We start from the raw sequence: 15,060 nt of genomic DNA, 5'->3' as shown, positions 1-15,060 counted from the left end.
GATTCCCATAAGGATAACAGCTGATCTATCAATAGAAACCCTCCAGGTCAGAAGGGAATGGCAGGACATACTTAAAGTAATGAAAGAGAATAACCTACAACCTAGATTACTGTACCCAGCAAGGATCTCATTCAGATATGAAGGAGAATTCAAAAGCTTTACAGACAAGCAAAAGCTGAGAGAATTCAGCACCACCACACCAGCTCTTCAACAAATGCTAAAGGATCTTCTCTAGACAGGAAATGCAGAAAGGTTGTATAAACGTGAACCCAAAACAACAAAGTAAATGGCAACGGGACCACACCTATCAATAATTACCTTAAATGTAAATGTGTTGAATGCCCCAACCAAAAGACAAAGATTGGCTGAATGGATACAAAAACAAGACCCCTATATATGCTGTCTACAATAGACCCACCTCAAAACACGAGACACATACAGACTAAAAGTGAAGGGCTGGAAAAAAATATTTCATGCAAACGGAGACCAAAAAAAAGCAGGAGTCGCAATACTCATATCAGATAAAATAGACTTTAAAATAAAGGATGTGAAAAGAGACAAAGAAGGACACTACATAATGATCAAAGGATCAATCCAAGAAGAGGATATAACAGTTATAAATATATATACACCCAACATATGAGCACCACAATATGTACGGCAAACACTAACGAGTATGAAAGAGGAAATTAATAGTAACACAATAATAGTGGGAGACTTTAATACCCCACTCACAACTATGGATAGGTCAACTAAACAGAAAATTAACAAGGAAACACAAACCTTAAATGACACAATGGACCAGCTAGACCCAATTGATATCTATAGGACATTTCACCCCAAAACAATCAACTTCACCTTTTTCTCAAGTGCACACGGAACCTTCTCCAGAATAGATCACATCCTGGGCCACAAATCTGGTCTTGGAAAATTCAAAAAAATTGAAATCATTCCAGTCATCTTTTCTGACCACAGTGCAGTAAGATTAGATCTCAATTACAGGAAAAAAAATTGTTAAAAATTCAAACATATGGAGGCTAAATAACATGCTTCTGAATAACCAACAAGTCATAGAAGAAATCAAAAAAGAAATCAAAATATGCATAGAAATGAATGAAAATGAAAACACAACAACCCAAAACCTATGGGACACTGTAAAAGCAGTGCTAAGGGGAAGGTTCATAGCATTACAGGCTTACATCAAGAAACAAGAAAAAAGCCAAATAAATAACCTAACTCTACAACTAAAGCAACTAGAGAAGGAAGAAATGAAGAACCCCACGGTTAGTAGAAGGAAAGAAATCTTAAAAATTAGGGCAGAAATAAATGCAAAAGAAACTAAAGAGACCATAGCAAAAATCAACAAAGCTAAAAGCTGGTTCTTTGAAAAAATAAACAAAATTGACAAACCATTAGCAAGACTCATTAAGAAACAAAGGGAAAAGAACCAAATTAACAAAATTAGAAACGAAAATGGAGAGATCACAACAGACAACACTGAAATACAAAGGATCATAAGAGACTACTACCAGCAGCTCTATGCCAATAAAATGGACAACTTGGAAGAAATGGACAAATTCTTAGAAAAGTATAACTTTCCAAAACTGAACCAGGAAGAAATAGAAGATCTTAACAGAGCCATCACAAGCAAGGAAATTGAAACTGTAATCAGAAATCTTCCAGCAAACAAAAGCCCAGGAACTGATGGCTTCACAGCTGAATTCTACCAAAAATTTAGAGACGAGCTAACACCTATCTTACTCAAACTCTTCCAGAAAATTGCAGATGAAGGTAAACTTCCAAACTCATTCTATGAGGCCACCATCACCCTAATTCCAAAACCAGACAAAGATGCCACAAAAAAGGAAAACTACAGGCCAATATCACTGATGAACATAGATGCAAAAATCCTTAACAAAATTCTAGCAAACAGAATCCAACAACATATTAAAAAAATCATACACCATGACCAAGTGGGCTTTATCCCAGGAATGCAAGGATTCTTTAATATCCGCAAATCAATCAATGCAATACACCACATTAACAAATTGAAAGATAAAAACCATATGATTATCTCAATAGATACAGAGAAAGCCTTTGACAAAATTCAACACTCATTTATGATTAAAACTCTCCAAAAAGCAGGAATAGAAAGAACATACCTTAACATAATAAAAGCTATATATGACAAACCCACAGCAAGCATCACCCTCAATGGTGAAAAATTGAAAGCATTTCCCCTGAAATCAGGAACAAGACAAGGGTGCCCACTCTCACCACTACTATTCAACATAGTGTTGGAAGTCTTGGCCACAGCCATCAGAGCAGACAAAGAAATAAAAGGAATCCAGGTAGGAAAAGAAGTGAAACTCTCGCTGTTTGCAGATGACGTGATCCTCTACTTAGAAAACTCTAAAGACTCTACCAGAAAATTACTAGAGCTAATCAATGAATATAGTAAAGTTGCAGGATATAAAATTAACACACAGAAATCCCTTGCATTCCTATATACTAACAATGAAAAAACAGAAAGAGAAATTAAGGAAACAATACCATTCACCATTGCAACAAAAAGAATAAACTACTTAGGAGTAAATCTACCTAAAGAAACAAAAGACCTATACATAGAAAACTATAAAACACTGATGAAAGAAATCAAAGAGGACACAAACAGATGGAGAAACATACCGTGTTCATGGATTGGAAGAATCAATATTGTCAAAATGGCTATTCTACCCAAAGCAATCTATGGATTCAATGCAATCCCTATCAAGCTACCAACAGCATTTTTCACAGAACTAGACCAAAGAATTTCACAATTTGTATGGAAATACAAGAAACCTCGAATAGCCAAAGTAATCTTGAGAAAGAAGAATGGAACTGGAGGAATCAACCTGCCTGACTTCAGACTCTACTACAAAGCCACAGTCATCAAGACAGTATGGTACTGGCACAAAGACAGAAATATAGACCAGTGGAACAGAATAGAAAGCCCAGAGATAAATCCACGAACCTATGGACACCTTATCTTTGACAAAGGAGGCAAGGATATACAATGGAAAAAAAGACAACCTCTTTAACAAGTGGTGCTGGGAAAACTGGTCAACCACTTGTAAAAGAATGAAACTAGAACACTTTCTAACACCATACACAAAAATAAACTCAAAATGGATTAAAGATCTAAATGTAAGGCCAGAAACTATAAAACTCCTAGAGGAGAACATAGGCAAAACACTCTCCGACATGAATCACAGCAGGATCCTCTATGACCCACCTCCCAGAAAATTGGAAATAAAAGCAAAACTAAACAAATGGGACCTAATGAAACTTAAAAGCTCTTTGCACAACAAAGGAAACTATAAGCAAGGTGAAAAGACAGCCCTCAGATTGGGAGAAAATAATAGCAAATGAAGAAACAGACAAAGGATTAATCTCAAAAATATACAAGCAACTCCTGAAGCTCAATTCCAGAAAAATAAATGACCCAATCAAAAAATGGGCCAAAGAACTAAACAGACATTTCTCGAAAGAAGACACACAGATGGCTAACAAACACATGAAAAGATGCTCAACATCACTCATTATCAGAGAAATGCATATCAAAACCACAGTGAGGTACCATTACATGCCAGTCAGGATGGCTGCTATCCAAAAGTCTACAAGCAATAAATGCTGGAGAGGGTGTGGAGAAAAGGGAACCCTCTTACACTGTTGGTGGGAATGCAAACTAGTACAGCCACTATGGAGAACAGTGTGGCGATTTCTTAAAAAACTGGAAATAGAACTGCCATATGACCCAGCAATACCACTCCTGGGCATACACACCAAGGAAACCAGAACTGAAAGAGACACGTGCACCCCAATGTTCATCACAGCACTGTTTATAATAGCCAGGACATGGAAGCAACCTAGATGTCCATCAGCAGATGAATGGATAAGAAAGCTGTGGTACATATACACCATGGAATATTACTCAGCTGTTAAAAAGAATTCATTTGAATCAGTTCTAATGAGATGAATGAAACTGGAGCCCATTATACAGAATGAAGTAAGCCAGAAAGATAATGAACATTATAGCATACTAACACATATATATGGAATTTAGACAGATGGTAATGATAACCCTATATGCAAAACAGAAATAGAGACACAGATGTACAGAACAGACTTTTGGACTCTGTGGGAGAAGGCGAGGGTGGGATGTTTCGAGAGAATAGCATGTATATTATCTATAGTGAAACAGATCACCAGCCCAGGTGGGATGCATGAGACAAGTGCTCGGGCCTGGTGCACTGGGAAGACCCAGAGGAATCGGGTGGAGAGGGAGGTGGGAGGGGGGATCGGGATGGGGAATACGTGTAACTCCATGGCTGATTCATGTCAGTGTATGACAAAACCCACTGCAATGTTGTGAAGTAATTAGCCTCCAACTAATAAAAATAATTGAAAAAAATTTATTTTATTTAAGCATAGCTGGTTTACAATGTTGTATTAATTTCTGCTATTCAGCAGTGATTCAGTTATACCTATACATACATTGTTTTTCATATAAGTTAAATAAACAGGGTGACAGTGTACAGCCTTTTCGTTCTTTCCCAATTTTGACCCAGGTAGTGGTTCCATGTCTGGTTCTAACTCTTGCTTCTTAACCTGCATATAGGTTTCTCAGGAGACAGGTAAGATGGCCTGATACTCACGTCTCTTTAGGAACTGTCCACAGTTTGTTGTGATCCACAGTCAAAAGCATTAGTGTGGTCAATAAAGCAGAAGTAGACGTTTTTCTGAACACAAATCGTATGGCCCGCAAAGCCTGGAAATGTTTTGACTTCCTGTTTACAGGAAAACTCTACCTACTCTGCCCACACTGCCCTAGGGCTCTGCTATTCTAAGCATGGACCAGCAGCATTGGCTTGGCCTGGGAGGCTGTTAGGAACCTGGAATCTTGTCTGTACCCTACACCTACTGACTCAGAATCTCCAGGTCCCAGGTGAGTCCTGCTCACATTACAGTTTCAGAAGTGCTGGTTTAGAGGCCCTGCTCAAGTCATCCTGTGGTTGCACCTCCCCCAGGTGCAGGCAGCCAGAGGACAAGGGGGTGTGGCCACCTGGAGCCCCACCCCCTCCAGGCCCTGCTCTGAGCACCTGGACCCTAGAACCCCTGCTCCCAGCACCAGTGCAGGCCTCCCTCTTGCGGCCCATGTCCCAGTCTGACAGGTGGTCGAGATACAGCTGTTTGTGGGGTGGGAAGAGGGCGGCCTGAACTTGGGCTGGAAGACTGTGGTGCTCTTGCTTGAGCAGCAGATTCCTGGGGGAACAAAGAGGGTCAGAGCCAGAGATGGAAAGAGCAGGGTGAGGCCTGGGGGTTGGGGTGGCCCCTCCCTCTGCTGTCCTGCCTTCGGGCTTGGAGCTCAGTGTCCAAAATCCCAGCCTGCCAGGTATTAATAGTTAGGAAGGTGTACTTGACAGTTTTGTTTGGCTGATTTATAAATTTTAAATATTTAAACATATAGTATAGGCTTCATTTATACTCTTGACCTGGGGCCATGGAAGTGAGTGACAGGTCTATTAAATGCTTCTCAAAATGTGTTCAGAGGACCCCCTACATCAAAACCCACTGGGGTGTTGATTAAAAATTCAAATTCCCAGGCCCCACTTGTGTAACAACCTGGATCAGATCTTTGCTGGAACCCAGTAACCTGCATTCTGACCCCTCCCCTGGTGACTCTGACCCACGGCAGAGCTACAGGAGCACTTGTAATGGAGGGGGAGGGGCATGGAGAGGAGTTGCCCAGAGGGGCAGGAAGCATCAGGAGAAGAGGGAGGTCCCAGATCAGAGGAATGTGCTGACCAGGAGCTCACACCTTCCTGCTTCTCTCATGATTCTCCTCACAACCTGGCCTGACCCCACCCCCCAAGAGCTGGCTGCAGGGAGAAGCTTCTAGAATGGGACAAGATTGTCTTTCTGCTGACCATGAGACTCTCGGGGACTGCCCTGCAGAAGGAAGGACCCGAGTCAGGGGCAATTAGGAGCAAAGGGGCTGCGGGCACCTGGAGGGGCCACATGGACCCACCTTGGGGGTCAGACTGAAGCCGCTGAGCAGATTTTGGGCAGGGAGAACTCCTGGTCCTGCTGGGACATGGGAGGAGCTGGGACAGACTGTGTGGTCACACCTGTCTGGGCTCAGAGGCTGCATCTGTCAGTTAGGAGTCTATGACATTGATCAAGATCCTTAAGCTTTGTAAAATGGGGCTCCTAATATTCTCTGAGCTTAGGTTAAAATTAAATGTGATAGTCTTATGTTCAGGCCTGTGACACTGGCAGGATAGGCAAGTGCCAGTGTCTTTGTACTGCCAAGAATCTCTGTAGTCACCGATGAGCCCAGAATTGGCATGATAAATAGTACAAGAAAGCCCATTTGGGCACAGCCCTGAAGACCAACCCTTTTGGAAGCGCTTCTCATGCCAAGAGAATCATGCTTGAAAAAGTAGGGATTGAAGCCAAACAACCAAATTCTGCCATCAGGAAATGTGTCAGAGTTCAGCTCACCAAGAATGGGAAAAAATCACAGCCTTAGTACCCAATGATGGTTGCTTGAATTCTATTGAGGAAAATGATGACATTCTGGTTGCTGGATTTGATTGTAAAGGTCATGCTGTTGGTAACATTCCTGGAGTTTGCTTTAAGGTTGTCAAAGTACCTAGTGTCTCTCTCTTGGCCTTATACAAAGGCAAGAAGAAAGACCAAGATCATGAATTTGGATGATGAAAGCATGATAGTAATAAATTTTCATATACCCCCCAAAAATTAAATGTGATAGTTAAATAAAAATACATCCTGCCACACAATAGAATAAGGGGCAGCTGCTGTTTACTGGGACACTCATTACCTTACACCTCTGCACTTCTTGATGCTCGATATCATAGGCACTTGTCACTGACTGTGCTCAGTCACGTCTGACTCTGCAACCCTACAACTGCAGCCTGCCAGCCTACTCTGTTCATGGGATTCTTCAGGCAAGAATACTAGAGTGGGTTGCCATTTCCTCCTCAGGGCGTCCTCCCCATCCAGACATGGAACTTGCATCTCCTGTGTCTCCTGCATTGGCAGGCAGATTCTTTACCACTGAGACTCTTTACCTGGGAAGTGCCTGTCACTGGCTATTAGCCAGTGGTCTTATCAAGACCAATTTCCTCAAACCCCCAGGGGGCGCTAGTGGTAAGGAATCTGCCTGCAACTGCAGGAGAACCAACAGAGGCAGGTTTCATTCCTGGGTCAAGAAGATCCCCAGGAGGAGGATATGGCAACCCACTCCAGTATTCCTGACAGAAATCCCATCCTCTATCCATGGGGCCCCAAGAATCATCATGACTGAGCACACACACACACACACACACACACACCTCAGACCCCAGGCACAGGAAGGTTCCAGTCACAGGCATGTGCCAGATCTGTGCTTGGCCAGTGGCCTGGAGCTCCGAGTTTCTCTGCCTAGGAGTGACTCCTAAAGTTACTGGCGAGCTGCTCATCCTGTACATTTCCCAAGATTTCCCTCCCAGCAAGCCACATTCTTGCAGCCATGAAATTAAAAGATGCTTACTCCTTGGAAGGAAAGTTATGCTTTTGAACTGTGGTGCTGGAGAAGACTTTTGAGAGTCCCTTGGACTGCAAGGAGATCCAACCAGTCCATCCTAATGGAGATCAGTCCTGGGTGTTCATTGGAAGGACTGATGCTGAAGCTGAAACTCCAATACTTTGGCCACCTCATGCGAAGAGTTGACTCATTGGAAAAGACCCTGATGCTGGGAGGGATTGGGGGCAGGAGGAGAAGGGGGCGACAGAGGATGAGATGGCTGGATGGCATCACTGACTCGATGGACATGAGTTTGAATAAACTCCAGGAGTTGGTGATAGACAGGGAGGCCTGGCGTGTTGCAATTCATGGAGTCGCAAAGAGTTGGACACGACTGAGCAACTGAACTGAACTGAAGCCACACCCTGGGACTCAGGCTCAGGTTTGTGAACTAAGACTGTGGTGGTTTAGTTGCTGAGTCTTGTCCAACACTTGTGAACCCATCGACTGTAGCCTGCTAGGCTTCTTTATCCATATGGGATTCTCCAGGAAATAATACTGGAGTAAGTTGTCATTTCCTTCTCCAGGGGATCTTCCCGACTCAGGGATCAAACCTGGGTCTCCTGCTTTGCAGGTACATGCTTTACTGGCTGAGCTATGAGGAAAGCCCCAGAAGTGAAAGTAAAGTCACTTGGTCGTGTCCTGACTCTTTGCAACTCTATGGACTCTAGCCCGCCAGGCTTCTCCGCCCATGGGATTTTCCAGGCAAGAATATTGGAGTGGGTTGCCATTTCCTTCTCCAGGGGTTCTTCCCAACTGAGGGATCAAACCCAGGTCTCCCACATTGTGGATAGACTACCATCTGAGCCATCAAGGAATCTTTTGAAAGAAGTAACTATAGGAGTGTAACCCTTGGAGAGGCACTCATACACACTGTAGACTGTTATGTAGCCAGTTTTTAATAACATGAGTGAATTGATACTGTCAGCGTCTGCCCATAATTCCTGCCTGTGTGTGTGTGCTTAGTCATGTTTGACTCTTTGCGACCCCATGGATTATAGCCTGCTGGGCTCCTCTGTCTGTGGAATACTGCAGTATTGGGTTGCCATTTCCTTCTCCAGGGGATCTTCCCGAACCAGGGATTGAACCTTGCAGCTTCTGTATTGGCAGGGAGATTCTTTACCACTGAGCCACTAGAGATACCCAACTAGGCTGGGCTGGTATGAAACCTCCAGGGACAACCATGCTATACTGAACATCACCACCAGGGGGCAGAAGAATCATGTATCCAGGTGAGCAGCGTGGAAAGGCCATGGAATGAGGGGCCAGGAAGACCTCTCAGCGGGCAAGAGGTATCACAGGCCCCCACCTCACCCACCTCATCTACACCCTAGACACAGAAATGCACACTCCTGCTCCTACAGAATCACCTGATTTGTTTACTCTGTTCCTCGTCCAGATAGAGCCCTTACAGCTTAAACATGGCAAAGGCCAGTGGTTTGTAAAATCACCAAGGGAGCTCTGTAAATCCCAGTGTACCCTGATGCTTAGGCCCTTCCCTTTCCCATTTAAGCAATACCAGGTTGTCCTCCTCAAATGAAGGGCACCACAGACCCCCACTTATTTCAGGAGCAACATCAAGCCTCAGCCAAGAGGGAGTTACCTTATGGATTAAAAAAACAAAACAAACAAAACTGATTATATCAATACCTTCCCTTTTGGATCTTCAGGCATAGAGGAGAAATTGGTCTCTTTCTCTTTATCAAGATTATCTCCACAGGTAACAAAGGAAATGGTCAATAAAGGTAAGGTGGGGCCCTTAATTCCCATGGAATTCTCCACGTAAGAATACTGGAGTGGGTTGCCTATTCCCTTCTCTAGGGGACCTTCCCAACCCAGGGGTCAAACCCTGGTCTCCTCCATTGCAGGCAGATTCTTTACTGTCTGAAATACCAGGAAAGTGGAAGACAGTTTGATTTCTTCCTGTTTTGTTACTCTACCCAGTCAGACCCCAAAGGCCAGGGGGTTTCATCTGACAGCTGTGTGTGTGTGTGTGTCACTCAGTCATGTCTGACTCTTTGCAACCCCATAGACTGCAGCCCGCCAGCCTCCTCTGTCAGTGGGATTTCCCAGGCAATAATACTGGAGTGGGTTGTTATTTTCAGCTCCAGGGGATCTGCCTGACCCAGGGATCAGGCAGGTTCTTTACTGCTGAGCCACCAGCTGCCAGGTGTGGCTTGTGCCCATAGAATGTGCTCCAGAGGACATGCTTTTCCCTTAAAACACCCCTGGGACTCCTGTATGTGATTCCTGTCAGCTGGGGGATGGGAGATTCTCACAGGACAGGCTCAGCTGTGCTGCCTATGGCTCCAGACCATAGTGCTGGGCTCAGCATCTCTGCACTTGGTCCCCTGAGATGAGGTATTGGGGCAGCCATTTTGCATCAGGGAGTCTTGTCTGACGGGGTACACAGAGAACCAGGTCTGGACTCCCAGATGAGAGGCTAAGATGGCCTCATCACTATGGAAACACTGTTTCTATGCTTGTAAGACAGGAAGGAAGGGGTACAGATATTGAGAAAAACAGGATCCTACAAAAACTGGCCTGAACCAGCTAAAATCAAGGTAGTATTGAGCATGGTCTGGTCTCTGATCTCTAACTCATTACACCTTCATTATAACACTAAAATTCACTCCCCTCTCACCATGACTGGTGCTGTGATAGTTCCAAGGCTGACCATAGAAGACCAAAAGTGATACCGAAGAGGGGGATCTGGTTGCTCGCCACTCAAAAGCCAATAAAGAGGCCAGGTTGGTGGAAAGGAACATTTACTTTATTTTGGATGCCAGTATGTGGTGGGGGGGGAGGGTGGGCACCTCTCCAAAGGCTCACTTCTCCTCCCTTGACAATGAGTGGACAAGAACTTTTATAGACAGAGGGAGAGGGTTATGTGTAGAAACAGCGGAGTCAGCGCTGACACTCATCTTGAAATTGGTCATCGGTAGTCTGACCAGTGTCATCCTGATTGTTTTAAGTACAGTTACTCTTCAGTTCCAGGGTTGGTTTGTTCCCATTTCTTGAAGTCAGTTCTCAGAACTGTGGCGGCTTATGTCATGGCTACAGTCCAGTCATCATATAGTTCTTTACCTGGTGGGGGTTTCAGTACCTATAAGACAGCTCACAGGATATGGCTCAAAATATTCTCTATAGCCCTTGAGAAGGAATTAAGAGGTCCTTGGAAGGACTGATGCTGAAGCTGAAACTCCAATACTTTGGCCACCTCATGTGAGAAGAGTTGACTCATTGGAAAAGACCCTGATGCTGGGAGGGATTGGGGGCAGGAGGAGAAGGGGATGACAGAGGATGAGATGGCTGGATGGCCTCACCGACTTGATGGACATGAGTTTGAGTAAACTCCGGGAGTTGGTGATGGACAGGGAAGCCTGGTGTGCTGATTCACTGGTCACAAAGAGTCAGACACGACTGAGCGACTGAACTGAACTGAACTAAACTGACTATGCTTAATGACTACATTATTATTGTTTGGTCTCCTTGTACTGTTTTCTTTTGCTTCTGCATGTTCTTACTTCTGGGATTAAACTTATTTTTTGGCTAAAGATTTTCCACAGACAAAAGGCAGGCAGAGGACATGGAGGGCAAGGACCATAGAGTCCTGCTTCATTTCAAAAGTGTGCAGTGGTTCAGTTCTTGAAAATCCCTGTCCCTTCCCTGGAATAGCAAAAATATTCGTCCCACTCATTATCGTATGAAATTACCCAGCCCATGACAATTAACAACCTGTGTCCTCTCGCCTTCTGAGAGGGTCCATATTTTGACTATGGAGTGTGTGTCTCCCTGAATAAGTCCATTTTCATTCTACTTCAGCTTCCTCTTCAATTCTCTTCTGCAGGAAGCCAAAGACCCTCACTTGGAAGCTGGTTCCTGGTACTCCCACGTCTCCCAGGATGAGATATTTCCTTCTCCTGCACCACTTGTAATGTGGAGGATGAAGAATAGGGACTATAAATCTAACCTGATTGTAAAGTAGATGACCTAGTTTTAGGAAGAGTTCTTATTTATCTTCCTAGTGTTGTTTCTTAAACTTTAGCAAAGTCTGGTTTCCACTTTTCTGGGCAAATGTTTTTTAAAATGTATTCTGTTTTTAAAATCAACTCTGCTGTGGGATTTTTAAGGAAGAATGTAACTGGGTTCTCATCTGCTTCCCAGCTGGATGGCACACGCTTCATCTCCCTCTTTGACATTCTCTCATCCTGGCTCAAAGACTGTAAGCCTGCTGCCTCCCCCTTTCTGAATTTTCCAGACCCCAAGTGGGAAATCAGGTTTTTCGATTTTACTTGTAACACAAAATGATGGTATGGGAGCCGCCTCTGCAAAGTGGCCAACTCACCTGGCTTCAGGCAGGAGGTAAGGCACCAGCTGTACTTGGGGGAGGGCTTCTATCATATCCTGTATCCCCCCTACTTTATTCTTGCCTGGGAGGTTGAGGATGGTGACCATTGGGGACAGGGATCGCTAACTCTCTGCCTCTTGTGCCCAGACCTTTGCTCTTCTCTGACTTGGGTTTCAATCTCTCTTCTCTGGAGGAAAATTCAGTTGGTTAAGTTTTCTTGCAAACTGTGCTCTTTATGCCAGTATCAGTGGCCTTTAAGCTATAACCTCAAGAATTCCATTTTCATTCCTTCAGCACAAGCATTCATACCATAGCAAGGACAATTAACGTAATATGCTGATAAAATATCTTGCTATAATAACCTCCACTTATTGAACATCCCATCTGCATCAGAAATTACAAGCACTTTCACATAAACAATAACTCCATGAAATAGATATTACTTTTTGTTGTTTAATTTTGGTGTTGTTGGGGCTTTGTTGTGGCACTCAGGACCTATGTTGCATCATGGAAGATTTTTCATCGTGGTGTGTGAACTTTCTTATATGGAGTGTGCAGGCTCAATAACTAGTAGCTTATTAGTTGCTCTGCTGGCATGTGGGCTCTGAGCTCCCTGACCAGAGATTGAAACTGACTCCCCTGCATTGCAAGGCAGATTCTTAACCACTGGGCTACCAGGGAAGTCCCAGATGTTACTTTTTAATACCCATTTTACAGGTGAGAAACTGAGTTCACAGAACATGTGTCACTCAACTAGAGGTGGAAGAGTTGTCCCTATTAGGAGGTGGTCTTCCTTATTTAGCTGATACAGCTTCTGGGAACCTAAGTTTCCAGTTTTTGGAGGGATCAGGTAGAAAGAAAAGACAAATGTTTTAATTCTACTTACAATGGTGTAATTTTCCAAATTGTTGTAAGTCATAATTAGCTTGAGGGAAAGGATTTTCTTATGTTGGGAAAACACTGACTTAAACCAGTAATATTTTAGACAAAAACAATAAAATTTATAAGCATATTCTCCAGTTCACTCAGCAACTAGTCCTTTTTGTTAATGGTTTTATGATGGCATCAGCTTTTCCATTAGGACACTATAATTTCTTACAAAGTTTAGCTCTTGATTTGAGACATATCAGAAATCTGTGCTGGTCAAAAGTCCTTTCTATGAATTTTCTTAAAAATTAAGAACTTTTACAAACACATGTCAAAAGTCCTTCCTATGGATCTTCTTAAAGATGAAGTACTTTTACAAACACATCTGAGTACAGCAACAACTGTCTGTATGATCAAAGACCTGCATACACATGCATGCCACACAGGTTAATAAACTGTTTTTCTCTTGTTCATCTGTCTTATATCAATTGAATTTCCCAGGTCCCAGCCAGAGAGCCTAGAAGGGCAAAACAAAAAAGAATTTTCTCTTCCCTTATGTGGTAAAATATACATAACACAAGTGAACTGTTTTAACCATTTTTAAATGTACTACTGTGGGCATTGAATAGATTCACATTGCTGTGCAACCATCACCATAGTCAGTATCCAGAACTTTATCATCTTCCAACTGAAACTCTGTGTCCATTAAACACCCCCCACGCTGCCCCCCCCCCCAGCAAACACCATTCTACTTTGTGTTTCTATGAATTTGACTAGTCCAGGCCCCTCATATAACTGGAATCACAGTATTTGTCTTTTGGTGACTCAGTACTTCTGGACACCATGTGTGAACCAGCCAATACTAACCAACTCTCCAACTCTCCAGACACAACTGTGTCCTGCAATTTAAATCAATTCTGACACCATCTGCCTGGAGTTAGTGTTAGACCTCTTCACAGGTTAAGGACTCAGTCCCACAAGACTGCCTCTTCTCAACTTCACAGCCAGTCATGAGTCTAGGTGGTTACCTGTTCTTCTTATGGACTGATCATAAATCAGGGTTCCATAACCCCCTCCTTGGGTTTGGTAATTTTCTAGAGTGGCTTGCAACTCAGGACACCAGTTTACTCAACTAGATCACTAGTTTATTATAAGAGGATTCTGCTCAGGAACAGCCAGATGGAAGAGAACAGAGCAAGGTAGGGGGAGGGGAGGGGCTTCCAGGCCTCTCCAGGTGAGTCACCCTCCCAGCACCTGCAAATGTTCGTCAGCCGGGAAGCCCTGTGATCACTATCCTACTGGCTTTTTACTGAGGCTTCATAGAAGCATAGAATCAACTTAGGCAAGAGTGTTTAAAGCATTGGCCATTGGTAGTTTGTTTCCAGTCCCTCTCCACCCTGAATGTGGTGGATGGGGCTGAAAGTGCCAACCCTTTAATCAGGTGTTTGGTTTTTCTGACAAACAAATGCATTCACTAAAACTCAGGTGTAGTTGAAAGGGGCTTGTTACAATTACCAAAAGATACTTTTTCACTCTTAGAGCACCTAAGGGTTTTAGGAGTTCTGTGCCAGCAACAGCATGAAGACTAAATAAGTATTTTAATAAGTCACAACATCACAGTCTTCAAGGTATTCATCCATGGCTGCAGTCACATGTCAGAATTTCCTTCCTTTTTAAGGCTGAATGATACTCCATTGTATGTTTATAACATACTTTGTTTATTCATTGCAGAAATAATACTTAAGAATGCATTTATTTTCTTTACATATATTCATATGGACTTCATGTATCAGAAAAAAAGTTTGATGTTCTTTATTTCCCTCTTGTACTGATACCTGCTTATTAGCTCATTTAAAATTTATTTAAGGGATAAAGTAAACTTTGACTTCTTGCTTATGTACTTTTCTCTGTGCTCAGGTCACTGCTGAGTAACTGTCCTTCGTGCCAGGAGAATATGCTGTGGTCTTTTCTTTTCCCTCCTCTTATCAAAACAGGATTCTTCAGGGCCAGCCTAGCAGTAGAACAGACACTAGGAAGTCTGGGGTTGTCATCTAAGTAGCCTGTCAGCTTTGTGCCTGTTATCTATGCTCCCCTCCACTGACCAATACTGGCCACTAGCTCAGTGTATCTCGCAGTCGGGTGGGGTCTATCAGGAAGGCCCCCCAGGGTCCCGCTCCATTCCAGTTGGAGACCTTCCCACAGCGCCCTTGCT

The 15,060-nt window shown here is 43.4% G+C and overlaps 1 protein-coding gene and 1 pseudogene across 4 annotated transcripts in view; both read left to right on the top strand.

The window, feature by feature from the left end:
• Positions 1 to 15,060, top strand: part of LOC122686751 (ATP-binding cassette sub-family C member 4-like) — a 2,082,459-nt gene that overhangs the window by 1,312,369 nt on the left and 755,030 nt on the right. The gene's annotated exons all lie outside the window — the stretch shown is intronic.
• On the top strand, positions 5,971 to 6,762 carry LOC122687086 (annotated as a pseudogene).

Source organism: Cervus elaphus, chromosome 30, assembly GCF_910594005.1.
Source record: "Cervus elaphus chromosome 30, mCerEla1.1, whole genome shotgun sequence".
Taxonomy (NCBI): domain Eukaryota; kingdom Metazoa; phylum Chordata; class Mammalia; order Artiodactyla; family Cervidae; genus Cervus; species Cervus elaphus.
This window is presented reverse-complemented; position numbering and strand designations above follow the sequence as displayed.